Source organism: Bombina bombina, chromosome 2 (genome assembly GCF_027579735.1).
Source record: "Bombina bombina isolate aBomBom1 chromosome 2, aBomBom1.pri, whole genome shotgun sequence".
Lineage (NCBI taxonomy): Eukaryota > Metazoa > Chordata > Amphibia > Anura > Bombinatoridae > Bombina > Bombina bombina.
The window spans coordinates 13,214,144-13,241,557 of record NC_069500.1 but is presented as its reverse complement, the minus strand read 5'-3'; the positions used below and the strand labels follow the sequence as shown (position 1 = coordinate 13,241,557).

The 27,414-nt window shown below is 46.3% G+C and overlaps 1 protein-coding gene across 1 annotated transcript in view; it reads left to right on the top strand.

The window, feature by feature from the left end:
* LOC128647634 (C-type lectin domain family 12 member B) overlaps positions 1 to 27,414 on the top strand; it is a 299,612-nt gene that overhangs the window by 248,880 nt on the left and 23,318 nt on the right. The gene's annotated exons all lie outside the window — the stretch shown is intronic.

Sequence of the window (27,414 nt, the reverse complement as noted above, 5' to 3'; positions counted from 1 at the left end):
TACCTGCTCTCTAGTAGGTTGTGTGTCTGTATCTCAGGTATACTCTGTGCTGTGTGTCTGGTTACCTGCTCTCTAGTAGGTTGTGTGTCTGTATCTCAGGTATACTCTGTGCTGTGTGTCTGGTTACCTACTCTCTAGTAGGTTGTGTCTCTGTGTCTCAGGTATACTCTGTGCTGTGTGTCTGGTTACCTGCTCTCTAGTAGGTTGTGTGTCTGTATCTCAGGTATACTCTGTGCTGTGTGTCTGGTTACCTGCTCTCTAGTAGGTTGTGTGTCTGTATCTCAGGTATACTCTGTGCTGTGTGTCTGATTACCTGCTCTCTAGTAGGTTGTGTGTCTGTATCTCAGGTATACTCTGTGCTGTGTGTCTGATTACCTGCTCTCTAGTAGGTTGTGTCTCTGTGTCTCAGATATACTCTGTGCTGTGTGTCTGGTTACCTGCTCTCTAGTAGGTTGTGTCTGTATCTCAGGTATACTCTGTACTGTGTGCCTGGTTACCAGCTCTCTAGTAGGTTGTGTCTCTGTATCTCAGGTATACTCTGTGCTGTGTGTCTGATTACCTGCTCTCTAGTAGGTTGTGTGTCTTTATCTCAGGTATACTCTGTGCTGTGTGTCTGGTTACCTGCTCTCTAGTAGGTTGTGTGTCTGTACCTCAGGTATACTCTGTGCTGTGTGTCTGGTAACCTGCTCTCTAGTAGGTTGTGTGTCTGTATCTTAGGTATACTCTGTGCTGTGTGTCTGGTTACCTGCTCTCTAGTAGGTTGTGTCTGTATCTCAGGTATACACTGTGCTGTGTGTCTGGTTACCTACTCTCTAGTAGGTTGTGTGTCTGTATCTCAGGTATACTCTGTGCTGTGTGTCTGGTTACCTGCTCTCTAGTAGGTTGTGTGTCTGTATCTCAGGTATACTCTGTGCTGTGTGTCTGGTTACCTGCTCTCTAGTAGGTTGTGTCTGTATCTCAGGTATACTCTGTGCTGTGTGTCTGGTTAACTGCTCTCTAGTAGGTTGTGTCTCTGTATCTCAGGTATACTCTGTGCTGTGTGTCTGGTTACCTGCTCTCTAGTAGGTTGTGTCTGTATCTCAGGTATACTCTGTGCTGTGTGTCTGGTAACCTGCTCTCTAGTAGGTTGTGTGTCTGTATCTCAGGTATACTCTGTGCTGTGTGTCTGATTACCTGCTCTCTAGTAGGTTGTGTGTCTGTATCTCAGGTATACTCTGTGCTGTGTGTCTGGTTACCTGCTCTCTAGTAGGTTGTGTGTCTGTATCTCAGGTATACTCTGTGCTGTGTGTCTGGTTACCTGCTCTCTAGTAGGTTGTGTGTCTGTATCTCAGGTATACTCTGTGCTGTGTGCCTAGTTACCTGCTCTCTAGTAGGTTGTGTCTGTATCTCAGGTATACTCTGTGCTGTGTGTCTGGTTACCTGCTCTCTAGTAGGTTGTGTGTCTTTATCTCAGGTATACTCTGTGCTGTGTGTCTGATTACCTGCTCTCTAGTAGGTTGTGTCTCTGTGTCTCAGGTATACTCTGTGCTGTGTGTCTGGTTACCTGCTCTCTAGTAGGTTGTGTGTCTGTATCTCAGGTATACTCTGTGCTGTATGTCTGGTTACCTGCTCTCTAGTAGGTTGTGTGTCTGTATCTCAGGTATACTCTGTGCTGTGTGTCTGGTTACCTGCTCTCTAGTAGGTTGTGTCTGTATCTCAGGTATACTCTGTGCTGTGTGTCTGGTTACCTGCTCTCTAGTAGGTTGTGTGTCTGTATCACAGGTATACTCTGTGCTGTGTGTCTGGTTAACTGCTCTCTAGTAGGTTGTGTCTCTGTGTCTCAGGTATATTCTGTGCTGTGTGTCTAGTTACCTGCTCTCTAGTAGGTTGTGTCTGTATCTCAGGTATACTCTGTGCTGTGTGCCTGGTTACCTGCTCTCTAGTAGGTTGTGTCTCTGTGTCTCAGGTATACTCTGTGCTGTGTGTCTGGTTACCTGCTCTCTAGTAGGTTGTGTCTCTGTATCTCAGGTATACTCTGTGCTGTGTGTCTGGTTACCTGCTCTCTAGTAGGTTGTGTGTCTGTATCTCAGGTATACTCTGTGCTGTGTGTCTGGTTACCTGCTCTCTAGTAGGTTGTGTCTGTATTCCAGGTATACTCTGTGCTGTGTGTCTGGTTATCTGCTCTCTAGTAGGTTGTGTCTCTGTGTCTCAGGTATACTCTGTGCTGTGTGTCTGATTACCTGCTCTCTAGTAGGTTGTGTCTCTGTATCTCAGGTATACTCTGTGCTGTGTGTCTGGTTACCTACTCTCTAGTAGGTTGTGTCTCTGTATCTCAGGTATACTCTGTGCTGTGTGTCTGGTTACCTGCTCTCTAGTAGGTTGTGTCTCTGTGTCTGAGGTATACTCTGTGCTGTGTGTCTGGTTATCTGCTCTCTAGTAGGTTGTGTCTCTGTATCTCAGGTATACTCTGTGCTGTGTGTCTGGTTACCTGCTCTCTAGTAGGTTGTGTCTCTATGTCTCAGGTATACTCTGTGCTGTGTGTCTGGTTACCTGCTCTCTAGTAGTTTGCGTCTCTGTATCTCAGTTATACTCTGTGCTGTGTGTCTGGTTACCTGCTCTCTAGTAGGTTGTGTCTGTATCTCAGGTATACTCTGTGCTGTGTGTCTGGTTACCTGCTCTCTAGTAGGTTGTGTCTGTATCTCAGGTATACTCTGTGCTGTGTGTCTGGTTACCTGCTCTCTAGTAGGTTGTGTCTGTATCTCAGGTATACTCTGTGCTGTGTGTCTGGTTTCCTGCTCTCTAGTAGGTTGTGTGTGTCTGTATCTCAGGTATACTCTGTACTGTTTGCCTGGTTACCAGCTCTCTAGTAGGTCGTGTCTGTATCTCAGGTATACTCTGTGCTGTGTGTCTGATTACCTGCTCTCTAGTAGGTTGTGTGTCTGTATCTCAGGTATACTCTGTGCTGTGTGTCTGGTTACCCGCTCTCTAGTAGGTTGTGTGTCTGTATCTCAGGTATACTCTGTACTGTGTGCCTGGTTACCAGCTCTCTAGTAGGTTGTGTGTCTGTATCTCAGGTATACTCTGTGCTGTGTGTCTGGTTAACTGCTCTCTAGTAGGTTGTGTCTGTATCTCAGGTATACTCTGTGCTTTGTGCCTGGTAACTGCTCTCTAGTAGGTTGTGTGTCTGTATCTCAGGTATACTCTGTGCTGTGTGTCTGGTAACCTGCTCTCTAGTAGGTTGTGTGTCTGTATCTCAGGTATACTCTGTACTGTGTGTCTGGTTACCTGCTCTCTAGAAGGTTGTGTGTCTGTATCTCAGGTATACTCTGTGCTGTGTGTCTGGTTACCTGCTCTCTAGTAGGTTGTGTCTCTGTGTCTCAGGTATACTCTGTGCTGTGTGTCTGATTACCTGCTCTCTAGTAGGTTGTGTCTCTGTGTCTCAGGTATACTCTGTGCTGTGTGTCTGGTTACCTGCTCTCTAGTAGGTTGTGTGTCTGTATCTCAGGTATACTCTGTGCTGTATGTCTGGTTACCTGCTCTCTAGTAGGTTGTGTGTCTGTATCTCAGGTATACTCTGTGCTGTGTGTCTGGTTACCTGCTCTCTAGTAGGTTGTGTCTGTATCTCAGGTATACTCTGTGCTGTGTGTCTGGTTACCTGCTCTCTAGTAGGTTGTGTGTCTGTATCACAGGTATACTCTGTGCTGTGTGTCTGGTTACCTGCTCTCTAGTAGGTTGTGTCTCTGTGTCTCAGGTATATTCTGTGCTGTGTGTCTAGTTACCTGCTCTCTAGTAGGTTGTGTCTCTGTATCTCAGGTATACTCTGTGCTGTGTGTCTGGTTACCTGCTCTCTAGTAGGTTGTGTGTCTGTATCTCAGGTATACTCTGTGCTGTGTGTCTGGTTACCTGCTCTCTAGTAGGTTGTGTCTGTATCCCAGGTATACTCTGTGCTGTGTGTCTGGTTATCTGCTCTCTAGTAGGTTGTGTCTCTGTGTCTCAGGTATACTCTGTGCTGTGTGTCTGATTACCTGCTCTCTAGTAGGTTGTGTCTCTGTATCTCAGGTATACTCTGTGCTGTGTGTCTGGTTACCTACTCTCTAGTAGGTTGTGTCTCTGTATCTCAGGTATACTCTGTGCTGTGTGTCTGATTACCTGCTCTCTAGTAGGTTGTGTCTCTGTATCTCAGGTATACTCTGTGCTGTGTGTCTGGTTACCTGCTCTCTAGTAGGTTGTGTCTCTGTGTCTGAGGTATACTCTGTGCTGTGTGTCTGGTTATCTGCTCTCTAGTAGGTTGTGTCTCTGTATCTCAGGTATACTCTGTGCTGTGTGTCTGGTTACCTGCTCTCTAGTAGGTTGTGTCTCTATGTCTCAGGTATACTCTGTGCTGTGTGTCTGGTTACCTGCTCTCTAGTAGTTTGCGTCTCTGTATCTCAGGTATACTCTGTGCTGTGTGTCTGGTTACCTGCTCTCTAGTAGGTTGTGTCTGTATCTCAGGTATACTCTGTGCTGTGTGTCTGGTTTCCTGCTCTCTAGTAGGTTGTGTCTGTATCTCAGGTATACTCTGTGCTGTGTGTCTGGTTACTTGCTCTCTAGTAGGTTGTGTCTCTGTATCTCAGGTATACTCTGTGCTGTGTGTCTGGTTTCCTGCTCTCTAGTAGGTTGTGTGTGTCTGTATCTCAGGTATACTCTGTACTGTGTGCCTGGTTACCAGCTCTCTAGTAGGTCGTGTCTGTATCTCAGGTATACTCTGTGCTGAGTGTCTGGTTACCTGCTCTCTAGTAGGTTGTGTGTCTGTATCTCAGGTATACTCTGTGCTGTGTCTGGTTACCTGCTCTCTAGTAGGTTGTGTCTCTGTATCTCAGGTATACTCTGTGCTGTGTGTCTGATTACCTGCTCTCTAGTAGGTTGTGTGTCTGTATCTCAGGTATACTCTGTGCTGTGTGTCTGGTTACCTGCTCTCTAGCAGGTTGTGTGTCTGTATCTCAGGTATACTCTGTACTGTGTGCCTGGTTACCTGCTCTCTAGTAGGTTGTGTGTCTGTATCTCAGGTATACTCTGTGCTGTGTGTCTGGTTAACTGCTCTCTAGTAGGTTGTGTGTCTGTATCTCAGGTATACTCTGTGCTGTGTGTCTGGTTACCTGCTCTCTAGTAGGTTGTATGTCTGTATCTCAGGTATACTCTGTGCTGTGTGTCTGGTTACCTGCTCTCTAGTAGGTTGTGTGTCTGTATCTCAGGTATACTCTGTGCTGTGTGTCTGGTTACCTGCTCTCTAGTAGGTTGTGTCTGTATCTCAGGTATACTCTGTGCTGTGTGTCTGGTCTCCTGCTCTCTAGTAGGTTGTGTCTCTGTATCTCAGGTATACTCTGTGCTGTGTGTCTGGTTACCTACTCTCTAGTAGGTTGTGTGTCTGTATCTCAGGTATACTCTGTGCTGTGTGTCTGGTTACCTGCTCTCTAGTAGGTTGTGTGTCTGTATCTCAGGTATACTCTGTGCTGTGTGTCTGGTTACCTGCTCTCTAGCAGGTTGTGTGTCTGTATCTCAGGTATACTCTGTGCTGTGTGTCTGGTTACCTACTCTCTAGTAGGTTGTGTCTCTGTATCTCAGGTATACTCTGTGCTGTGTGTCTGGTTATCTGCTCTCTAGTAGGTTGTGTCTCTGTGTCTCAGGTATACTCTGTGCTGTGTGTCTGATTACCTGCTCTCTAGTAGGTTGTGTCTCTGTATCTCAGGTATACTCTGTGCTGTGTGTCTGGTTACCTGCTCTCTAGTAGGTTGTGTCTCTGTGTCTCAGGTATACTCTGTGCTGTGTGTCTGGTTATCTGCTCTCTAGTAGGTTGTGTCTCTGTGTCTCAGGTATACTCTGTGCTGTGTGTCTGATTACCTGCTCTCTAGTAGGTTGTGTCTCTGTATCTCAGGTATACTCTGTGCTGTGTGTCTGGTTACCTGCTCTCTAGTAGGTTGTGTCTCAGTATCTCAGGTATACTCTGTGCTGTGTGTCTGGTTACCTGCTCTCTAGTAGGTTGTGTGTCTGTATCTCAGGTATACTCTGTGCTGTGTGTCTGGTTACCTGCTCTCTAGTAGGTTGTGTGTCTGTATCTCAGGTATACTCTGTGCTGTGTGTCTGGTTACCTACTCTCTAGTAGGTTGTGTCTCTGTGTCTCAGGTATACTCTGTGCTGTGTGTCTGGTTACCTGCTCTCTAGTAGGTTGTGTGTCTGTATCTCAGGTATACTCTGTGCTGTGTGTCTGGTTACCTGCTCTCTAGTAGGTTGTGTGTCTGTATCTCAGGTATACTCTGTGCTGTGTGTCTGATTACCTGCTCTCTAGTAGGTTGTGTGTCTGTATCTCAGGTATACTCTGTGCTGTGTGTCTGATTACCTGCTCTCTAGTAGGTTGTGTCTCTGTGTCTCAGATATACTCTGTGCTGTGTGTCTGGTTACCTGCTCTCTAGTAGGTTGTGTCTGTATCTCAGGTATACTCTGTACTGTGTGCCTGGTTACCAGCTCTCTAGTAGGTTGTGTCTCTGTATCTCAGGTATACTCTGTGCTGTGTGTCTGATTACCTGCTCTCTAGTAGGTTGTGTGTCTTTATCTCAGGTATACTCTGTGCTGTGTGTCTGGTTACCTGCTCTCTAGTAGGTTGTGTGTCTGTACCTCAGGTATACTCTGTGCTGTGTGTCTGGTAACCTGCTCTCTAGTAGGTTGTGTGTCTGTATCTTAGGTATACTCTGTGCTGTGTGTCTGGTTACCTGCTCTCTAGTAGGTTGTGTCTGTATCTCAGGTATACACTGTGCTGTGTGTCTGGTTACCTACTCTCTAGTAGGTTGTGTGTCTGTATCTCAGGTATACTCTGTGCTGTGTGTCTGGTTACCTGCTCTCTAGTAGGTTGTGTGTCTGTATCTCAGGTATACTCTGTGCTGTGTGTCTGGTTACCTGCTCTCTAGTAGGTTGTGTCTGTATCTCAGGTATACTCTGTGCTGTGTGTCTGGTTAACTGCTCTCTAGTAGGTTGTGTCTCTGTATCTCAGGTATACTCTGTGCTGTGTGTCTGGTTACCTGCTCTCTAGTAGGTTGTGTCTGTATCTCAGGTATACTCTGTGCTGTGTGTCTGGTAACCTGCTCTCTAGTAGGTTGTGTGTCTGTATCTCAGGTATACTCTGTGCTGTGTGTCTGATTACCTGCTCTCTAGTAGGTTGTGTGTCTGTATCTCAGGTATACTCTGTGCTGTGTGTCTGGTTACCTGCTCTCTAGTAGGTTGTGTGTCTGTATCTCAGGTATACTCTGTGCTGTGTGTCTGGTTACCTGCTCTCTAGTAGGTTGTGTGTCTGTATCTCAGGTATACTCTGTGCTGTGTGCCTAGTTACCTGCTCTCTAGTAGGTTGTGTCTGTATCTCAGGTATACTCTGTGCTGTGTGTCTGGTTACCTGCTCTCTAGTAGGTTGTGTGTCTTTATCTCAGGTATACTCTGTGCTGTGTGTCTGATTACCTGCTCTCTAGTAGGTTGTGTCTCTGTGTCTCAGGTATACTCTGTGCTGTGTGTCTGGTTACCTGCTCTCTAGTAGGTTGTGTGTCTGTATCTCAGGTATACTCTGTGCTGTATGTCTGGTTACCTGCTCTCTAGTAGGTTGTGTGTCTGTATCTCAGGTATACTCTGTGCTGTGTGTCTGGTTACCTGCTCTCTAGTAGGTTGTGTCTGTATCTCAGGTATACTCTGTGCTGTGTGTCTGGTTACCTGCTCTCTAGTAGGTTGTGTGTCTGTATCACAGGTATACTCTGTGCTGTGTGTCTGGTTAACTGCTCTCTAGTAGGTTGTGTCTCTGTGTCTCAGGTATATTCTGTGCTGTGTGTCTAGTTACCTGCTCTCTAGTAGGTTGTGTCTGTATCTCAGGTATACTCTGTGCTGTGTGCCTGGTTACCTGCTCTCTAGTAGGTTGTGTCTCTGTGTCTCAGGTATACTCTGTGCTGTGTGTCTGGTTACCTGCTCTCTAGTAGGTTGTGTCTCTGTATCTCAGGTATACTCTGTGCTGTGTGTCTGGTTACCTGCTCTCTAGTAGGTTGTGTGTCTGTATCTCAGGTATACTCTGTGCTGTGTGTCTGGTTACCTGCTCTCTAGTAGGTTGTGTCTGTATTCCAGGTATACTCTGTGCTGTGTGTCTGGTTATCTGCTCTCTAGTAGGTTGTGTCTCTGTGTCTCAGGTATACTCTGTGCTGTGTGTCTGATTACCTGCTCTCTAGTAGGTTGTGTCTCTGTATCTCAGGTATACTCTGTGCTGTGTGTCTGGTTACCTACTCTCTAGTAGGTTGTGTCTCTGTATCTCAGGTATACTCTGTGCTGTGTGTCTGGTTACCTGCTCTCTAGTAGGTTGTGTCTCTGTGTCTGAGGTATACTCTGTGCTGTGTGTCTGGTTATCTGCTCTCTAGTAGGTTGTGTCTCTGTATCTCAGGTATACTCTGTGCTGTGTGTCTGGTTACCTGCTCTCTAGTAGGTTGTGTCTCTATGTCTCAGGTATACTCTGTGCTGTGTGTCTGGTTACCTGCTCTCTAGTAGTTTGCGTCTCTGTATCTCAGGTATACTCTGTGCTGTGTGTCTGGTTACCTGCTCTCTAGTAGGTTGTGTCTGTATCTCAGGTATACTCTGTGCTGTGTGTCTGGTTACCTGCTCTCTAGTAGGTTGTGTCTGTATCTCAGGTATACTCTGTGCTGTGTGTCTGGTTTCCTGCTCTCTAGTAGGTTGTGTGTGTCTGTATCTCAGGTATACTCTGTACTGTTTGCCTGGTTACCAGCTCTCTAGTAGGTCGTGTCTGTATCTCAGGTATACTCTGTGCTGAGTGTCTGGTTACCTGCTCTCTAGTAGGTTGTGTGTCTGTATCTCAGGTATACTCTGTGCTGTGTCTGGTTACCTGCTCTCTAGTAGGTTGTGTCTCTGTATCTCAGGTATACTCTGTGCTGTGTGTCTGATTACCTGCTCTCTAGTAGGTTGTGTGTCTGTATCTCAGGTATACTCTGTGCTGTGTGTCTGGTTACCCGCTCTCTAGTAGGTTGTGTGTCTGTATCTCAGGTATACTCTGTACTGTGTGCCTGGTTACCAGCTCTCTAGTAGGTTGTGTGTCTGTATCTCAGGTATACTCTGTGCTGTGTGTCTGGTTAACTGCTCTCTAGTAGGTTGTGTCTGTATCTCAGGTATACTCTGTGCTTTGTGCCTGGTAACTGCTCTCTAGTAGGTTGTGTGTCTGTATCTCAGGTATACTCTGTGCTGTGTGTCTGGTAACCTGCTCTCTAGTAGGTTGTGTGTCTGTATCTCAGGTATACTCTGTACTGTGTGTCTGGTTACCTGCTCTCTAGAAGGTTGTGTGTCTGTATCTCAGGTATACTCTGTGCTGTGTGTCTGGTTACCTGCTCTCTAGTAGGTTGTGTCTCTGTGTCTCAGGTATACTCTGTGCTGTGTGTCTGATTACCTGCTCTCTAGTAGGTTGTGTCTCTGTGTCTCAGGTATACTCTGTGCTGTGTGTCTGGTTACCTGCTCTCTAGTAGGTTGTGTGTCTGTATCTCAGGTATACTCTGTGCTGTATGTCTGGTTACCTGCTCTCTAGTAGGTTGTGTGTCTGTATCTCAGGTATACTCTGTGCTGTGTGTCTGGTTACCTGCTCTCTAGTAGGTTGTGTCTGTATCTCAGGTATACTCTGTGCTGTGTGTCTGGTTACCTGCTCTCTAGTAGGTTGTGTGTCTGTATCACAGGTATACTCTGTGCTGTGTGTCTGGTTACCTGCTCTCTAGTAGGTTGTGTCTCTGTGTCTCAGGTATATTCTGTGCTGTGTGTCTAGTTACCTGCTCTCTAGTAGGTTGTGTCTCTGTATCTCAGGTATACTCTGTGCTGTGTGTCTGGTTACCTGCTCTCTAGTAGGTTGTGTGTCTGTATCTCAGGTATACTCTGTGCTGTGTGTCTGGTTACCTGCTCTCTAGTAGGTTGTGTCTGTATCCCAGGTATACTCTGTGCTGTGTGTCTGGTTATCTGCTCTCTAGTAGGTTGTGTCTCTGTGTCTCAGGTATACTCTGTGCTGTGTGTCTGTTACCTGCTCTCTAGTAGGTTGTGTGTCTGTATCTCAGGTATACTCTGTGCTGTGTGTCTGGTTACCTGCTCTCTAGTAGGTTGTTGTCTGTATCTCAGGTATACTCTGTGCTGTGTGTCTGGTTACCTGCTCTCTAGTAGGTTGTGTCTCTGTATCTCAGGTATACTCTGTGCTGTGTGTCTGGTTACCTGCTCTCTAGTAGGTTGTGTGTCTGTATCTCAGGTATACTCTGTGCTGTGTGTCTGGTTACCTGCTCTCTAGTAGGTTGTGTCTCTGTATCTCAGGTATACTCTGTGCTGTGTGTCTGGTTACCTGCTCTCTAGTAGGTTGTGTCTCTGTATCTCAGGTATACTCTGTGCTGTGTGTCTGGTTACCTGCTCTCTAGTAGGTTGTGTGTCTGTATCTCAGGTATACTCTGTGCTGTGTGTCTGGTTACTGCTCTCTAGTAGGTTGTGTCTGTATCTCAGGTATACTCTGTGCTGTGTGTCTGGGTTACCTGCTCTCTAGTAGGTTTGTGTCGCTGTATCTCAGGTATACTTGCTGTGCTGTGGTGTCTGTTTACCTGCTCGCGAGTAGGTTGTTTCTCTGTGTTCTCAGGTATACTCTTGTGCTGTGTGTCTGGTTACCTTGCTCTCTAGTAGGTTGTGTGTCTGTAGCTCACTATACTCTGTGCTGTGTGTCGGTTACCTGCTCTCTTGTAGTTTGGTGTCCTGTATCTCAGGTATACTCTGTGCTGTGTTCTGTATCTCATGATACTCTGTGCTGTGTTCTTGTTATCCTTACTCTCTAGTAGTTGTGTGGTATGTATCTCTGGTATAACCTGAGCTGGTTGTCTGTTACCTGCTCTCTAGTAGAGTGGTGTCTGCATCTTCAGGTATACTCTGTGCTGTGTGTCTGGTTTACCTGCTCTCTAGTAGGTAGGTGTCTGTATCGCAGGTATACTCTGTGCTGTGTCTGGTTACCTGCTCTCTAGTAGGTTGTGTCTCTGTATCTCAGGTATACTCTGTGCTGTGTGTCTGATTACCTGCTCTCTAGTAGGTTGTGTGTCTGTATCTCAGGTATACTCTGTGCTGTGTGTCTGGTTACCTGCTCTCTAGTAGGTTGTGTGTCTGTATCTCAGGTATACTCTGTACTGTGTGCCTGGTTACCTGCTCTCTAGTAGGTTGTGTGTCTGTATCTCAGGTATACTCTGTGCTGTGTGTCTGGTTAACTGCTCTCTAGTAGGTTGTGTGTCTGTATCTCAGGTATACTCTGTGCTGTGTGTCTGGTTACCTGCTCTCTAGTAGGTTGTATGTCTGTATCTCAGGTATACTCTGTGCTGTGTGTCTGGTTACCTGCTCTCTAGTAGGTTGTGTGTCTGTATCTCAGGTATACTCTGTGCTGTGTGTCTGGTTACCTGCTCTCTAGTAGGTTGTGTCTGTATCTCAGGTATACACTGTGCTGTGTATCTGGTTAACTGCTCTCTAGTAGGTTGTGTCTCTGTATCTCAGGTATACTCTGTGCTGTGTGTCTGGTTACCTGCTCTCTAGTAGGTTGTGTGTCTGTATCTCAGGTATACTCTGTGCTGTGTGTCTGGTTACCTGCTCTCTAGTAGGTTGTGTGTCTGTATCTCAGGTATACTCTGTGCTGTATGTCTGGTTACCTGCTCTCTAGTAGGTTGTGTGTCTGTATCTCAGGTATACTCTGTACTGTGTGTCTGGTTACCTGCTCTCTAGTAGGTTGTGTCTGTATCTCAGGTATAATCTGTGCTGTGCGTCTGGTTACCTGCTCTCTAGTAGGCTGTATGTCTGTATCTCAGGTATACTCTGTGCTGTGTGTCTGGTTATCTGCTCTCTAGTAGGTTGTGTGTCTGTATCTCAGGTATACTCTGTGCTGTGTGTCTGGTTACCTGCTCTCTAGTAGGTTGTGTGTCTGTATCTCAGGTATACTCTGTGCTGTGTGTCTGGTTACCTGCTCTCTAGTAGGTTGTGTGTCTGTATCTCAGGTATACTCTGTGCTGTGTGTCTGATTACCTGCTCTCTAGTAGGTCGTGTCTGTATCTCAGGTATACTCTGTGCTGTGTGTCTGGTTACCTGCTCTCTAGTAGGTTGTGTGTCTGTATCTCAGGTATACTCTGTGCTGTGTGTCTGGTTACCTGCTCTCTAGTAGGTAGTGTGTCTGTATCTCAGGTATACTCTGTACTGTGTGTCTGATTACCTGCTCTCTAGTAGGTCGTGTCTGTATCTCAGGTATACTCTGTGCTGTGTGTCTGGTTACCTGCTCTCTAGTAGGTTTTGTGTCTGTATCTCAGGTATACTCTGTGCTGTGTGTCTGATTACCTGCTCTCTAGTAGGTTGTGTCTCTGTATCTCAGGTATACTCTGTGCTGTGTGTCTGGTAACCTGCTCTCTAGTAGGTTGTGTCTGTATCTCAGGTATACTCTGTGCTGTGTGTCTGGTTACCTGCTCTCTAGTAGGTTGTGTCTGTATCTCAGGTATACTCTGTGCTGTGTGTCTGGTTACCTGCTCTCTAGTAGGTTGTGTCTCTGTATCTCAGGTATACTCTGTGCTGTGTGTCTGGTTACCTGCTCTCTAGTAGGTTGTGTCTCTGTGTCTCAGGTATACTCTGTGCTGTGTGTCTGGTTACCTGCTCTCTAGTAGGTTGTGTCTGTATCTCAGGTATACTCTGTGCTGTGTGTCTGGTTACCTGCTCTCTAGTAGGTTGTGTGTCTGTATCTCAGGTATACTCTGTACTGTGTGTCTGGTTACCTGCTCTCTAGTAGGTTGTGTCTGTATCTCAGGTATACTCTGTGCTGTGTGTCTGGTTACTTGCTCTCTAGTAGGTTGTGTCTGTATCTCAGGTATACTCTGTGCTGTGTGTCTGGTTACTTGCTCTCTAGTAGGTTGTGTCTGTATCTCAGGTATACTCTGTGCTGTGTGTCTGGTTACCTGCTCTCTAGTAGGTTGTGTCTGTATCTCAGGTATACTCTGTGCTGTGTGTCTGGTTACTTGCTCTCTAGTAGGTTGTGTCTGTATCTCAGGTATACTCTGTGCTGTGTGTCTGGTTACCTGCTCTCTAGTAGGTTGTGTGTCTGTATCTCAGGTATACTCTGTGCTGTGTGTCTGGTTACTGCTCTCTAGTAGGTTGTGTGTCTGTATCTCAGGTATACTCTGTGCTGTGTGTCTGATTACCTGCTCTCTAGTAGGTTGTGTGTCTGTATCTCAGGTATACACTGTGCTGTGTGTCTGATTACCTGCTCTCTAGTAGGTTGTGTGTCTGTATCTCAGGTATACTCTGTGCTGTGTGTCTGATTACCTGCTCTCTAGTAGGTTGTGTGTCTGTATCTCAGGTATACTCTGTACTGTGTGTCTGGTTACCTGCTCTCTAGTAGGTTGTGTGTATGTATCTCAGGTATACTCTGTGCTGTGTGTCTGGTTACTGCTCTCTAGTAGGTTGTGTGTGTCTGTATCTCAGGTATACTCTGTGCTGTGTGTCTGGTTACCTGCTCTCTAGTAGGTTGTGTCTCTATATCTCAGGTATACTCTGTGCTGTGTGTCTGGTTACTGCTCTCTAGTAGGTTGTGTGTCTGTATCTCAGGTATACTCTGTACTGTGTGTCTGGTTACCTGCTCTCTAGTAGGTTGTGTGTCTGTATCTCAGGTATACTCTGTGCTGTGTGTCTGATTACCTGCTCTCTAGTAGGTTGTGTGTCTGTATCTCAGGTATACTCTGTACTGTGTGTCTGGTTACCTGCTCTCTAGTAGGTTGTGTGTATGTATCTCAGGTATACTCTGTGCTGTGTGTCTGGTTACTGCTCTCTAGTAGGTTGTGTGTGTCTGTATCTCAGGTATACTCTGTGCTGTGTGTCTGGTTACTGCTCTCTAGTAGGTTGTGTGTGTCTGTATCTCAGGTATACTCTGTGCTGTGTGTCTGGTTACCCGCTCTCTAGTAGGTTGTGTGTCTGTATCTCAGGTATACACTGTGCTGTGTGTCTGATTACTGCTCTCTAGTAGGTTGTGTCTCTGTATCTCAGGTATACTCTGTGCTGTGTGTCTGGTTACCTGCTCTCTAGTAGGTTGTGTGTCTGTATCTCAGGTATACTCTGTGCTGTGTGTCTGGTTACCCGCTCTCTAGTAGGTTGTGTGTCTGTATCTCAGGTATACACTGTGCTGTGTGCCTGGTTACCAGCTCTCTAGAAGGTTGTGTGTCTGTATCTCAGGTATACTCTGTGCTGTGTGTCTGATTACCAGCTCTCTAGTAGGTTGTGTGTCTGTATCTCAGGTATACTCTGTGCTTTGTGCCTGGTAACTGCTCTCTAGTAGGTTGTGTGTCTGTATCTCAGGTATACTCTGTGCTGTGTGTCTGGTTACCTGCTCTCTAGTAGGTTGTATGTCTGTATCTCAGGTATACTCGGTGCTGTGTGTCTGGTTACCTGCTCTCTAGTAGGTTGTGTGTCTGTATCTCAGGTATACTCTGTACTGTGTGTCTGGTTACCTGCTCTCTAGAAGGTTGTGTGTCTGTATCTCAGGTATACTCTGTGCTGTGTGTCTGGTTACCTGCTCTCTAGTAGGTTGTGTCTTACTGTCTCTGTGTCTCAGGTATACTCTGTGCTGTGTGTCTGATTACCTGCTCTCTAGTAGGTTGTGTCTCTGTATCTCAGGTATACTCTGTGCTGTGTGTCTGATTACCTGCTCTCTAGTAGGTTGTGTCTCTGTATCTCAGGTATACTCTGTACTGTGTGTCTGGTTACCTGCTCTCTAGTAGGTTGTCTCTGTATCTCAGGTATACTCTGTGCTGTGTGTCTGATTACCTGCTCTCTAGTAGGTTGTGTGTCTGTATCTCAGGTATACTCTGTGCTGTGTGTCTGGTTACCTGCTCTCTAGTAGGTTGTGTCTCTGTATCTCAGGTATACTCTGTGCTGTGTGTCTGATTACCTGCTCTCTAGTAGGTTGTGTGTCTGTATCTCAGGTATACTCTGTGCTGTGTGTCTGGTAACCTGCTCTCTAGTAGGTTGTGTGTCTGTATCTCAGGTATACTCTGTGCTGTGTGTCTGATTACCTGCTCTCTAGTAGGTTGTGTCTCTGTATCTCAGGTATACTCTGTGCTGTGTGTCTGATTACCTGCTCTCTAGTAGGTTGTGTGTCTGTATCTCAGGTATACTCTGTGCTGTGTGTCTGGTTACCTGCTCTCTAGTAGGTTGTGTGTCTGTATCTCAGGTATACTCTGTGCTGTGTGTCTGGTTACCTGCTCTCTAGTAGGTTGTGTGACTGTATCTCAGGTATACTCTGTGCTGTATGTCTGGTTACCTGCTCTCTAGTAGGTTGTGTGTCTGTATCTCAGGTATACTCTGTGCTGTGTGTCTGTATCTCAGGTATACTCTGTGCTGTGTGTCTGGTTACCTACTCTCTAGTAGGTTGTGTGTCTGTATCTCAGGTATACTCTGTGCTGTGTGTCTGGTTACCTGCTCTCTAGTAGGTTGTGTGTCTGTATCTCAGGTATACTCTGTGCTGTGTGTCTGGTTACCTGCTCTCTAGTAGGTTGTGTGTCTGTATCTCAGGTATACTCTGTGCTGTGTGTCTGGTTACCTGCTCTCTAGTAGGTTGTGTGTCTGTATCTCAGGTATACTCTGTGCTGTGTGTCTGGTTACCTGCTCTCTAGTAGGTTGTGTGTCAGTATCTCAGGTATACTCTGTGCTGTGTGTCTGATTTCCTGCTGTCTAGTAGGTTGTGTGTCTGTATCTCAGGTATACTCTGTGCTGTGTGTCTGGTTACCTGCTCTCTAGTAGGTTGTGTCTGTATCTCAGGTATACTCTGTGCTGTGTGCCTAGTTACCTGCTCTCTAGTAGGTTGTGTGTCTGTATCTCAGGTATACTCTGTGCTGTGTGTCTGGTTACCTGCTCTCTAGTAGGTTGTGTGTCTGTATCTCAGGTATACTCTGTGCTGTGTGTCTGGTTACCTGCTCTCTAGTAGGTTGTGTGTCTGTATCTCAGGTATACTCTGTGCTGTGTGTCTGGTTACCTGCTCTCTAGTAGGTTGTGTGTCTGTATCTCAGGTATACTCTGTGCTGTGTGTCTGGTTACCTGCTCTCTAGTAGGTTGTGTGTCTGTATCTCAGGTATACTCTGTGCTGTGTGTCTGGTTACCTGCTCTCTAGTAGGTTGTGTCTCTGTGTCTCAGGTATACTCTGTGCTGTGTGTCTGATTACCTGTTCTCTAGTAGGTTGTGTCTCTGTATCTCAGGTATACTCTGTGCTGTGTGTCTGATTACCTGCTCTCTAGTAGGTTGTGTGTCTGTATCTCAGGTATACTCTGTGCTGTGTGTCTGGTTACCTGCTCTCTAGTAGGTTGTGTCTGTATCTCAGGTATACTCTGTGCTGTGTGTCTGGTTACCTGCTCTCTAGTAGGTTGTGTCTCTGTGTCTCAGGTATACTCTGTGCTGTGTGTCTGATTACCTGCTCTCTAGTAGGTTGTGTCTCTGTATCTCAAGTATACTCTGTGCTGTGTGTCTGGTTACCTGCTCTCTAGTAGGTTGTGTCTCTGTATCTCAGGTATACTCTGTGCTGTGTGTCTGGTTACCTGCTCTCTAGTAGGTTGTGTGTCTGTATCTCAGGTATATTCTGTGCTGTGTGTCTGGTTACCTGCTCTCTAGTAGGTTGTGTGTCTGTATCTCAGGTATACTCTGTGCTGTGTGTCTGGTTACCTGCTCTCTAGTAGGTTGTGTCTGTATCTCAGGTATACTCTGTGCTGTGTGTCTGGTTACCTGCTCTCTAGTAGGTTGTGTCTGTATCTCAGGTATACTCTGTGCTGTGTGTCTGGTTACCTGCTCTCTAGTAGGTTGTGTCTGTATCTCAGGTATACTCTGTGCTGTGTGTCTGGTTACCTGCTCTCTAGTAGGTTGTGTGTCTGTATCTCAGGTATACTCTGTGCTGTGTGTCTGGTTAACTGCTCTCTAGTAGGTTGTGTCTCTGTGTCTCAGGTATACTCTGTGCTGTGTGTCTGATTACCTGCTCTCTAGTAGGTTGTGTGTCTGTATCTCAGGTATACTCTGTGCTGTGTGTCTGGTTAACTGCTCTCTAGTAGGTTGTGTCTCTGTATCTCAGGTATACTCTGTGCTGTGTGTCTGGTTACCTGCTCTCTAGTAGGTCGTGTCTGTATCTCAGGTATACTCTGTGCTGTGTGTCTGGTTAACTGCTCTCTAGTAGGTTGTGTCTCTGTATCTCAGGTATACACTGTGCTGTGTGTCTGGTTACCTGCTCTCTAGTAGGTCGTGTCTGTATCTCAGGTATACTCTGTGCTGTGTGTCTGGTTACTGCTCTCTAGTAGGTTGTGTGTCTGTATCTCAGGTATACTCTGTGCTGTGTGTCTGGTTAACTGCTCTCTAGTAGGTTGTGTCTCTGTATCTCAGGTATACTCTGTGCTGTGTGTCTGGTTACCTGCTCTCTAGTAGGTTGTGTGTCTGTATCTCAGGTATATTCTGTGCTGTGTGTCTGGTTACCTGCTCTCTAGTAGGTTGTGTCTCTGTATCTCAGGTATACTCTGTGCTGTGTGTCTGGTTACCTGCTCTCTAGTAGGTTGTGTCTCTGTATCTCAGGTATACTCTGTGCTGTGTGTCTGGTTACCTGCTCTCTAGTAGGTTGTGTCTGTATCTCAGGTATACTCTGTGCTGTGTGTCTGGTTACTGCTCTCTAGTAGGTTGTGTCTGTATCTCAGGTATACTCTGTGCTGTGTGTCTGGTTACCTGCTCTCTAGTAGGTTGTGTGTCTGTATCTCAGGTATACTCTGTGCTGTGTGTCTGGTTAACTGCTCTCTAGTAGGTTGTGTCTCTGTGTCTCAGGTATACTCTGTGCTGTGTGTCTGATTACCTGCTCTCTAGTAGGTTGTGTGTCTGTATCTCAGGTATACTCTGTGCTGTGTGTCTGGTTAACTGCTCTCTAGTAGGTTGTGTCTCTGTATCTCAGGTATACTCTGTGCTGTGTGTCTGGTTACCTGCTCTCTAGTAGGTCGTGTCTGTATCTCAGGTATACTCTGTGCTGTGTGTCTGGTTACCTGCTCTCTAGTAGGTTGTGTCTGTATCTCAGGTATACTCTGTGCTGTGTGTCTGGTTAACTGCTCTCTAGTAGGTTGTGTCTCTGTATCTCAGGTATACACTGTGCTGTGTGTCTGGTTACCTGCTCTCTAGTAGGTCGTGTCTGTATCTCAGGTATACTCTGTGCTGTGTGTCTGGTTAACTGCTCTCTAGTAGGTTGTGTCTCTGTATCTCAGGTATACTCTGTGCTGTGTGTCTGGTTACCTGCTCTCTAGTAGGTCGTGTCTGTATCTCAGGTATACTCTGTGCTGTGTGTCTGGTTAACTGCTCTCTAGTAGGTTGTGTCTCTGTATCTCAGGTATACACTGTGCTGTGTGTCTGGTTACCTGCTCTCTAGTAGGTTGTGTGTCTTTATCTCAGGTATACTCTGTACTGTGTGTCTGGTTACCTGCTCTCTAGTAGGTTGTATGTCTGTATCTCAGGTATACTATGTGCTGTGTGTCTGGTTACCTGCTCTCTAGAAGGTTGTGTGTCTGTATCTCAGGTATACTCTGTGCTGTGTGTCTGGTTACCTGCTCTCTAGTAGGTTGTGTCTCTGTATCTCAGGTATACTCTGTGCTGTGTGTCTGGTTACCTGCTCTCTAGAAGGTTGTGTGTCTGTATCTCAGGTATACTCTGTGCTGTGTGTCTGGTTACCTGCTCTCTAGAAGGTTGTGTGTCTGTATCTCAGGTATACTCTGTGCTGTGTGTCTGGTTACCTGCTCTCTAGTAGGTTGTGTGTATGTATCTCAGGTATACTCTGTGCTGTGTGTCTGGTTACTGCTCTCTAGTAGGTTGTGTGTGTCTGTATCTCAGGTATACTCTGTGCTGTGTGTCTGGTTACCCGCTCTCTAGTAGGTTGTGTGTCTGTATCTCAGGTATACACTGTGCTGTGTGTCTGATTACCAGCTCTCTAGTAGGTTGTGTGTCTGTATCTCAGGTATACTCTGTGCTGTGTGTCTGGTTACCCGCTCTCTAGTAGGTTGTGTGTCTGTATCTCAGGTATACACTGTGCTGTGTGCCTGGTTACCAGCTCTCTAGAAGTTTGTGTGTCTGTATCTCAGGTATACTCTGTGCTGTGTGTCTGATTACCAGCTCTCTAGTAGGTTGTGTGTCTGTATCTCAGGTATACTCTGTGCTGTGTCTGGTTACCTGCTCTCTAGTAGGTTGTGTCTCTGTATCTCAGGTATACTCTGTGCTGTGTGTCTGATTACCTGCTCTCTAGTAGGTTGTGTGTCTGTATCTCAGGTATACTCTGTGCTGTGTGTCTGGTTACCTGCTCTCTAGTAGGTTGTGTGTCTGTATCTCAGGTATACTCTGTACTGTGTGCCTGGTTACCTGCTCTCTAGTAGGTTGTGTGTCTGTATCTCAGGTATACTCTGTGCTGTGTGTCTGGTTAACTGCTCTCTAGTAGGTTGTGTGTCTGTATCTCAGGTATACTCTGTGCTGTGTGTCTGGTTACCTGCTCTCTAGTAGGTTGTATGTCTGTATCTCAGGTATACTCTGTGCTGTGTGTCTGGTTACCTGCTCTCTAGTAGGTTGTGTGTCTGTATCTCAGGTATACTCTGTGCTGTGTGTCTGGTTACCTGCTCTCTAGTAGGTTGTGTCTGTATCTCAGGTATACACTGTGCTGTGTATCTGGTTAACTGCTCTCTAGTAGGTTGTGTCTCTGTATCTCAGGTATACTCTGTGCTGTGTGTCTGGTTACCTGCTCTCTAGTAGGTTGTGTGTCTGTATCTCAGGTATACTCTGTGCTGTGTGTCTGGTTACCTGCTCTCTAGTAGGTTGTGTGTCTGTATCTCAGGTATACTCTGTGCTGTATGTCTGGTTACCTGCTCTCTAGTAGGTTGTGTGTCTGTATCTCAGGTATACTCTGTACTGTGTGTCTGGTTACCTGCTCTCTAGTAGGTTGTGTCTGTATCTCAGCTATAATCTGTGCTGTGCGTCTGGTTACCTGCTCTCTAGTAGGCTGTATGTCTGTATCTCAGGTATACTCTGTGCTGTGTGTCTGGTTATCTGCTCTCTAGTAGGTTGTGTGTCTGTATCTCAGGTATACTCTGTGCTGTGTGTCTGGTTATCCTGCTCTCTAGTAGGTTGTGTGTCTGTATCTCAGGTATACTCTGTGCTGTGTGTCTGGTTACCTGCTCTCTAGTAGGTTGTGTGTCTGTATCTCAGGTATACTCTGTGCTGTGTGTCTGGTTACCTGCTCTCTAGTAGGTTGTGTGTCTGTATCTCAGGTATACTCTGTGCTGTGTGTCTGGTTACCTGCTCTCTAGTAGGTCGTGTCTGTATCTCAGGTATACTCTGTGCTGTGTGTCTGGTTACCTGCTCACTAGTAGGTTGTGTGTCTGTATCTCAGGTATACTCTGTGCTGTGTGTCTGGTTACCTGCTCTCTAGTAGGTAGTGTGTCTGTATCTCAGGTATACTCTGTACTGTGTGTCTGATTACCTGCTCTCTAGTAGGTCGTGTCTGTATCTCAGGTATACTCTGTGCTGTGTGTCTGGTTACCTGCTCTCTAGTAGGTTTTGTGTCTGTATCTCAGGTATACTCTGTGCTGTGTGTCTGATTACCTGCTCTCTAGTAGGTTGTGTCTCTGTATCTCAGGTATACTCTGTGCTGTGTGTCTGGTAACCTGCTCTCTAGTAGGTTGTGTCTGTATCTCAGGTATACTCTGTGCTGTGTGTCTGGTTACCTGCTCTCTAGTAGGTTGTGTCTGTATCTCAGGTATACTCTGTGCTGTGTGTCTGGTTACCTGCTCTCTAGTAGGTTGTGTCTCTGTATCTCAGGTATACTCTGTGCTGTGTGTCTGGTTACCTGCTCTCTAGTAGGTTGTGTCTCTGTGTCTCAGGTATACTCTGTGCTGTGTGTCTGGTTACCTGCTCTCTAGTAGGTTGTGTCTGTATCTCAGGTATACTCTGTGCTGTGTGTCTGGTTACCTGCTCTCTAGTAGGTTGTGTGTCTGTATCTCAGGTATACTCTGTACTGTGTGTCTGGTTACCTGCTCTCTAGTAGGTTGTGTCTGTATCTCAGGTATACTCTGTGCTGTGTGTCTGGTTACTTGCTCTCTAGTAGGTTGTGTCTGTATCTCAGGTATACTCTGTGCTGTGTGTCTGGTTACTTGCTCTCTAGTAGGTTGTGTCTGTATCTCAGGTATACTCTGTGCTGTGTGTCTGGTTACCTGCTCTCTAGTAGGTTGTGTCTGTATCTCAGGTATACTCTGTGCTGTGTGTCTGGTTACTTGCTCTCTAGTAGGTTGTGTCTGTATCTCAGGTATACTCTGTGCTGTGTGTCTGGTTACCTGCTCTCTAGTAGGTTGTGTGTCTGTATCTCAGGTATACTCTGTGCTGTGTGTCTGGTTACTGCTCTCTAGTAGGTTGTGTGTCTGTATCTCAGGTATACTCTGTGCTGTGTGTCTGATTACCATGCTCTCTAGTAGGTTGTGTGTCTGTATCTCAGGTATACACTGTGCTGTGTGTCTGATTACCTGCTCTCTAGTAGGTTGTGTGTCTGTATCTCAGGTATACTCTGTGCTGTGTGTCTGATTACCTGCTCTCTAGTAGGTTGTGTGTCTGTATCTCAGGTATACTCTGTACTGTGTGTCTGGTTACCTGCTCTCTAGTAGGTTGTGTGTATGTATCTCAGGTATACTCTGTGCTGTGTGTCTGGTTACTGCTCTCTAGTAGGTGTGTGTGTCTGTATCTCAGGTATACTCTGTGCTGTGTGTCTGGTTACCTGCTCTCTAGTAGGTTGTGTCTCTATATCTCAGGTATACTCTGTGCTGTGTGTCTGGTTACTGCTCTCTAGTAGGTTGTGTGTCTGTATCTCAGGTATACTCTGTACTGTGTGTCTGGTTACCTGCTCTCTAGTAGGTTGTGTGTCTGTATCTCAGGTATACTCTGTGCTGTGTGTCTGATTACCTGCTCTCTAGTAGGTTGTGTGTCTGTATCTCAGGTATACTCTGTACTGTGTGTCTGGTTACCTGCTCTCTAGTAGGTTGTGTGTATGTATCTCAGGTATACTCTGTGCTGTGTGTCTGGTTACTGCTCTCTAGTAGGTTGTGTGTGTCTGTATCTCAGGTATACTCTGTGCTGTGTGTCTGGTTACTGCTCTCTAGTAGGTTGTGTGTCTGTATCTCAGGTATACTCTGTGCTGTGTGTCTGGTTACCCGCTCTCTAGTAGGTTGTGTGTCTGTATCTCAGGTATACACTGTGCTGTGTGTCTGATTACTGCTCTCTAGTAGGTTGTGTCTCTGTATCTCAGGTATACTCTGTGCTGTGTGTCTGGTTACCTGCTCTCTAGTAGGTTGTGTGTCTGTATCTCAGGTATACTCAGTGCTGTGTGTCTGGTTACCCGCTCTCTAGTAGGTTGTGTGTCTGTATCTCAGGTATACACTGTGCTGTGTGCCTGGTTACCAGCTCTCTAGAAGGTTGTGTGTCTGTATCTCAGGTATACTCTGTGCTGTGTGTCTGATTACCAGCTTTCTAGTAGGTTGTGTGTCTGTATCTCAGGTATACTCTGTGCTTTGTGCCTGGTAACTGCTCTCTAGTAGGTTGTGTGTCTGTATCTCAGGTATACTCTGTGCTGTGTGTCTGGTTACCTGCTCTCTAGTAGGTTGTATGTCTGTATCTCAGGTATACTCGGTGCTGTGTGTCTGGTTACCTGCTCTCTAGTAGGTTGTGTGTCTGTATCTCAGGTATACTCTGTACTGTGTGTCTGGTTACCTGCTCTCTAGAAGGTTGTGTGTCTGTATCTCAGGTATACTCTGTGCTGTGTGTCTGGTTACCTGCTCTCTAGTAGGTTGTGTCTTACTGTCTCTGTGTCTCAGGTATACTCTGTGCTGTGTGTCTGATTACCTGCTCTCTAGTAGGTTGTGTCTCTGTATCTCAGGTATACTCTGTGCTGTGTGTCTGATTACCTGCTCTCTAGTAGGTTGTGTCTCTGTATCTCAGGTATACTCTGTGCTGTGTGTCTGGTTACCTGCTCTCTAGTAGGTTGTCTCTGTATCTCAGGTATACTCTGTGCTGTGTGTCTGATTACCTGCTCTCTAGTAGGTTGTGTGTCTGTATCTCAGGTATACTCTGTGCTGTGTGTCTGGTTACCTGCTCTCTAGTAGGTTGTGTCTCTGTATCTCAGGTATACTCTGTGCTGTGTGTCTGATTACCTGCTCTCTAGTAGGTTGTGTGTCTGTATCTCAGGTATACTCTGTGCTGTGTGTCTGGTAACCTGCTCTCTAGTAGGTTGTGTGTCTGTATCTCAGGTATACTCTGTGCTGTGTGTCTGATTACCTGCTCTCTAGTAGGTTGTGTCTCTGTATCTCAGGTATACTCTGTGCTGTGTGTCTGATTACCTGCTCTCTAGTAGGTTGTGTGTCTGTATCTCAGGTATACTCTGTGCTGTGTGTCTGGTTACCTGCTCTCTAGTAGGTTGTGTGTCTGTATCTCAGGTATACTCTGTGCTGTGCTGTCTGGTTACCTGCTCTCTAGTAGGTTTGTGTGACTGTATCTCAGGTATACACTGTGCTGTAGTGTCTGGTTACCTGCTCTCTAGTAGGTTGTGTGTCTGTATCTCAGGTATACTCTGGTGTGCCTGATGACCTGTCCTAGTAGTTGTCTATCCAGGTATACTCTGTGCTGTGTGTCTGGTTACCTGCTCTCTAGTAGGTTGTGTGTCTGTATCTCAGGTATACTCTGTGCTGTGTGTCTGGTTACCTGCTCTCTAGTAGGTTGTGTGTCTGTATCTCAGGTATACTCTGTGCTGTGTGTCTGGTTACCTGCTCTCTAGTAGGTTGTGTGTCTGTATCTCAGGTATACTCTGTGCTGTGTGTCTGGTTACCTGCTCTCTAGTAGGTGTGTGTCTGTATCTCAGGTATACTCTGTGCTGTGTGTCTGGTTACCTGCTCTCTAGTAGGTTGTGTGTCTGTATCTCAGGTATACTCTGTGCTGTGTGTCTGATTTCCTGCTGTCTAGTAGGTTGTGTGTCTGTATCTCAGGTATACTCTGTGCTGTGTGTCTGGTTACCTGCTCTCTAGTAGGTTGTGTCTGTATCTCAGGTATACTCTGTGCTGTGTGTCCTAGTTACCTGCTCTCTAGTAGGTTGTGTGTCTGTATCTCAGGTATACTCTGTGCTGTGTGTCTGGTTACCTGCTCTCTAGTAGGTTGTGTGTCTGTATCTCAGGTATACTCTGTGCTGTGTGTCTGGTTACCTGCTCTCTAGTAGGTTGTGTGTCTGTATCTCAGGTATACTCTGTGCTGTGTGTCTGGTTACCTGCTCTCTAGTAGGTTGTGTGTCTGTATCTCAGGTATACTCTGTGCTGTGTGTCTGGTTACCTGCTCTCTTAGTAGGTTGTGTGTCCTGTATCTCAGGTATACTCTGTGCTGTGTGTCTGGTTACCTGCTCTCTAGTAGTTGTGTCTCTGTGTCTCAGGTATACTCTGTGCTGTGTGTCTGATTACCTGTTCTCTAGTAGGTTGTGTCTCTGTATCTCAGGTATACTCTGTGCTGTGTGTCTGGATTACCTGCTCTCTAGTAGGTTGTGTGTCTGTATCTCAGGTATACTCTGTGCTGTGTGTCTGGTTACCTGCTCTCTAGTAGGTTGTGTCTGTATCTCAGGTATACTCTGTGCTGTGTGTCTGGTTACCTGCTCTCTAGTAGGTTGTGTCTCTGTGTCTCAGGTATACTCTGTGCTGTGTGTCTGTTACCTGCTCTCTAGTAGGTTGTGTCTCTGTATCTCAGGTATACTCTGTGCTGTGTGTCTGGTTACCTGCTCTCTAGTAGGTTGTGTCTCTGTATCTCAGGTATACTCTGTGCTTGTGTGTCTGGTTACCTGCTCTCTAGTAGGGTGTGTGTCTGTATCTCAGGTATACTCTGTGCTGTGTGTCTGGTTAACCTGCTCTCTAGTAGGTTGTGTCTCTGTATCTCAGGTATACTCCTGTGCTGTGTGTCTGGTTACCTGCTCTCTAGTAGGTTGTGTGTCTGTATCTCAGGTATACTCTGTGCTGTGTGTCTGGTTACCTGCTCTCTAGTAGGTTGGTGTCTGTATCTCAGGTATACTCTGTGCTGTGTGTCTGGTTACCTGCTCTCTAGTAGGGTTGTGTCTGTATCTCAGGTATACTCTGTGCTGTGTGTCTGGTTACCTGCTCTCTAGTAGGTTGTGTCTGTATCTCAGGTATACTCTGTGCTGTGTGTCTGGTTACTGCTCTCTAGTAGGTTGTGTCTGTATCTCAGGTATACTCTGTGCTGTGTGTCTGGTTACCTGCTCTCTAGTAGGTTGTGTGTCTGTATCTCAGGTATACTCTGTGCTGTGTGTCTGGTTAACTGCTCTCTAGTAGGTTGTGTCTCTGTATCTCAGGTATACTCTGTGCTGTGTGTCTGGTTACCTGCTCTCTAGTAGGTTGTGTCTGTATCTCAGGTATACTCTGTGCTGTGTGTCTGGTTACCTGCTCTCTAGTAGGTTGTGTCTCTGTATCTCAGGTATACTCTGTGCTGTGTGTCTGGTTACCTGCTCTCTAGTAGGTTGTGTCTGTATCTCAGGTATACTCTGTGCTGTGTGTCTGGTTACCTGCTCTCTAGTAGGTTGTGTCTGTATCTCAGGTATACTCTGTGCTGTGTGTCTGGTTAACTGCTCTCTAGTAGGTTGTGTCTCTGTATCTCAGGTATACTCTGTGCTGTGTGTCTGGTTACCTGCTCTCTAGTAGGTCGTGTCTGTATCTCAGGTATACTCTGTGCTGTGTGTCTGGTTACCTGCTCTCTAGTAGGTTGTGTCTCTGTATCTCAGGTATACTCTGTGCTGTGTGTCTGGTTACCTGCTCTCTAGTAGGTTGTGTCTGTATCTCAGGTATACTCTGTGCTGTGTGTCTGGTTACCTGCTCTCTAGTAGGTTGTGTCTCTGTATCTCAGGTATACTCTGTGCTGTGTGTCTGGTTAACTGCTCTCTAGTAGGTTGTGTCTGTATCTCAGGTATACTCTGTGCTGTGTGTCTGGTTACCTGCTCTCTAGTAGGTTGTGTGTCTGTATCTCAGGTATACACTGTGCTGTGTGTCTGGTTACCTGCTCTCTAGTAGGTTGTGTGTCTGTATCTCAGGTATACTCTGTGCTGTGTGTCTGGTTACCTGCTCTCTAGAAGGTTGTGTGTCTGTATCTCAGGTATACTCTGTGCTGTGTGTCTGGTTACCTGCTCTCTAGTAGGTTGTGTCTCTGTATCTCAGGTATACTCTGTGCTGTGTGTCTGGTTACCTGCTCTCTAGAAGGTTGTGTGTCTGTATCTCAGGTATACTCTGTGCTGTGTGTCTGGTTACCTGCTCTCTAGTAGGTTGTGTCTCTGTATCTCAGGTATACTCTGTGCTGTGTGTCTGGTTACCTGCTCTCTAGTAGGTTGTGTGTCTGTATCTCAGGTATACTCTGTGCTGTGTGTCTGGTTAACTGCTCTCTAGTAGGTTGTGTGTCTGTATCTCAGGTATACTCTGTGCTGTGTGTCTGGTTACCTGCTCTCTAGTAGGTTGTGTGTCTGTATCTCAGGTATACTCTGTGCTGTGTGTCTGGTTACCTGCTCTCTAGTAGGTTGTGTGTCTGTATCTCAGGTATACTCTGTGCTGTGTATCTGGTTACTGCTCTCTAGTAGGTTGTGTGTCTGTATCTCAGGTATACTCTGTGCTGTGTGTCTGGTCTCCTGCTCTCTAGTAGGTTGTGTCTATATCTCAGGTATACTCTGTGCTGTGTGTCTGGTCTCCTGCTCTCTAGTAGGTTGTGTCTCTGTATCTCAGGTATACTCTGTGCTGTGTGTCTGGTCTCCTGCTCTCTAGTAGGTTGTGTCTCTGTATCTCAGGTATACTCTGTGCTGTGTGTCTGGTTACCTGCTCTCTAGTAGGTTGTGTGTCTGTATCTCAGGTATACTCTGTGCTGTGTGTCTGGTTACCTGCTCTCTAGTAGGTTGTGTGTCTGTATCTCAGGTATACTCTGTGCTGTGTGTCTGGTTACCTGCTCTCTAGTAGGTTGTGTGTCTGTATCTCAGGTATACACTGTGCTGTGTGTCTGGTTACCTGCTCTCTAGTAGGTTGTGTGTCTGTATCTCAGGTATACTCTGTACTGTGTGTCTGGTTACCTGCTCTCTAGTAGGTTGTGTGTCTGTATCTCAGGTATACTCTGTGCTGTGTGTCTGGTTACCTGCTCTCTAGAAGGTTGTGTGTCTGTATCTCAGGTATACTCTGTGCTGTGTGTCTGGTTACCTGCTCTCTAGTAGGTTGTGTCTCTGTATCTCAGGTATACTCTGTGCTGTGTGTCTGGTTACCTGCTCTCTAGAAGGTTGTGTGTCTGTATCTCAGGTATACTCTGTGCTGTGCT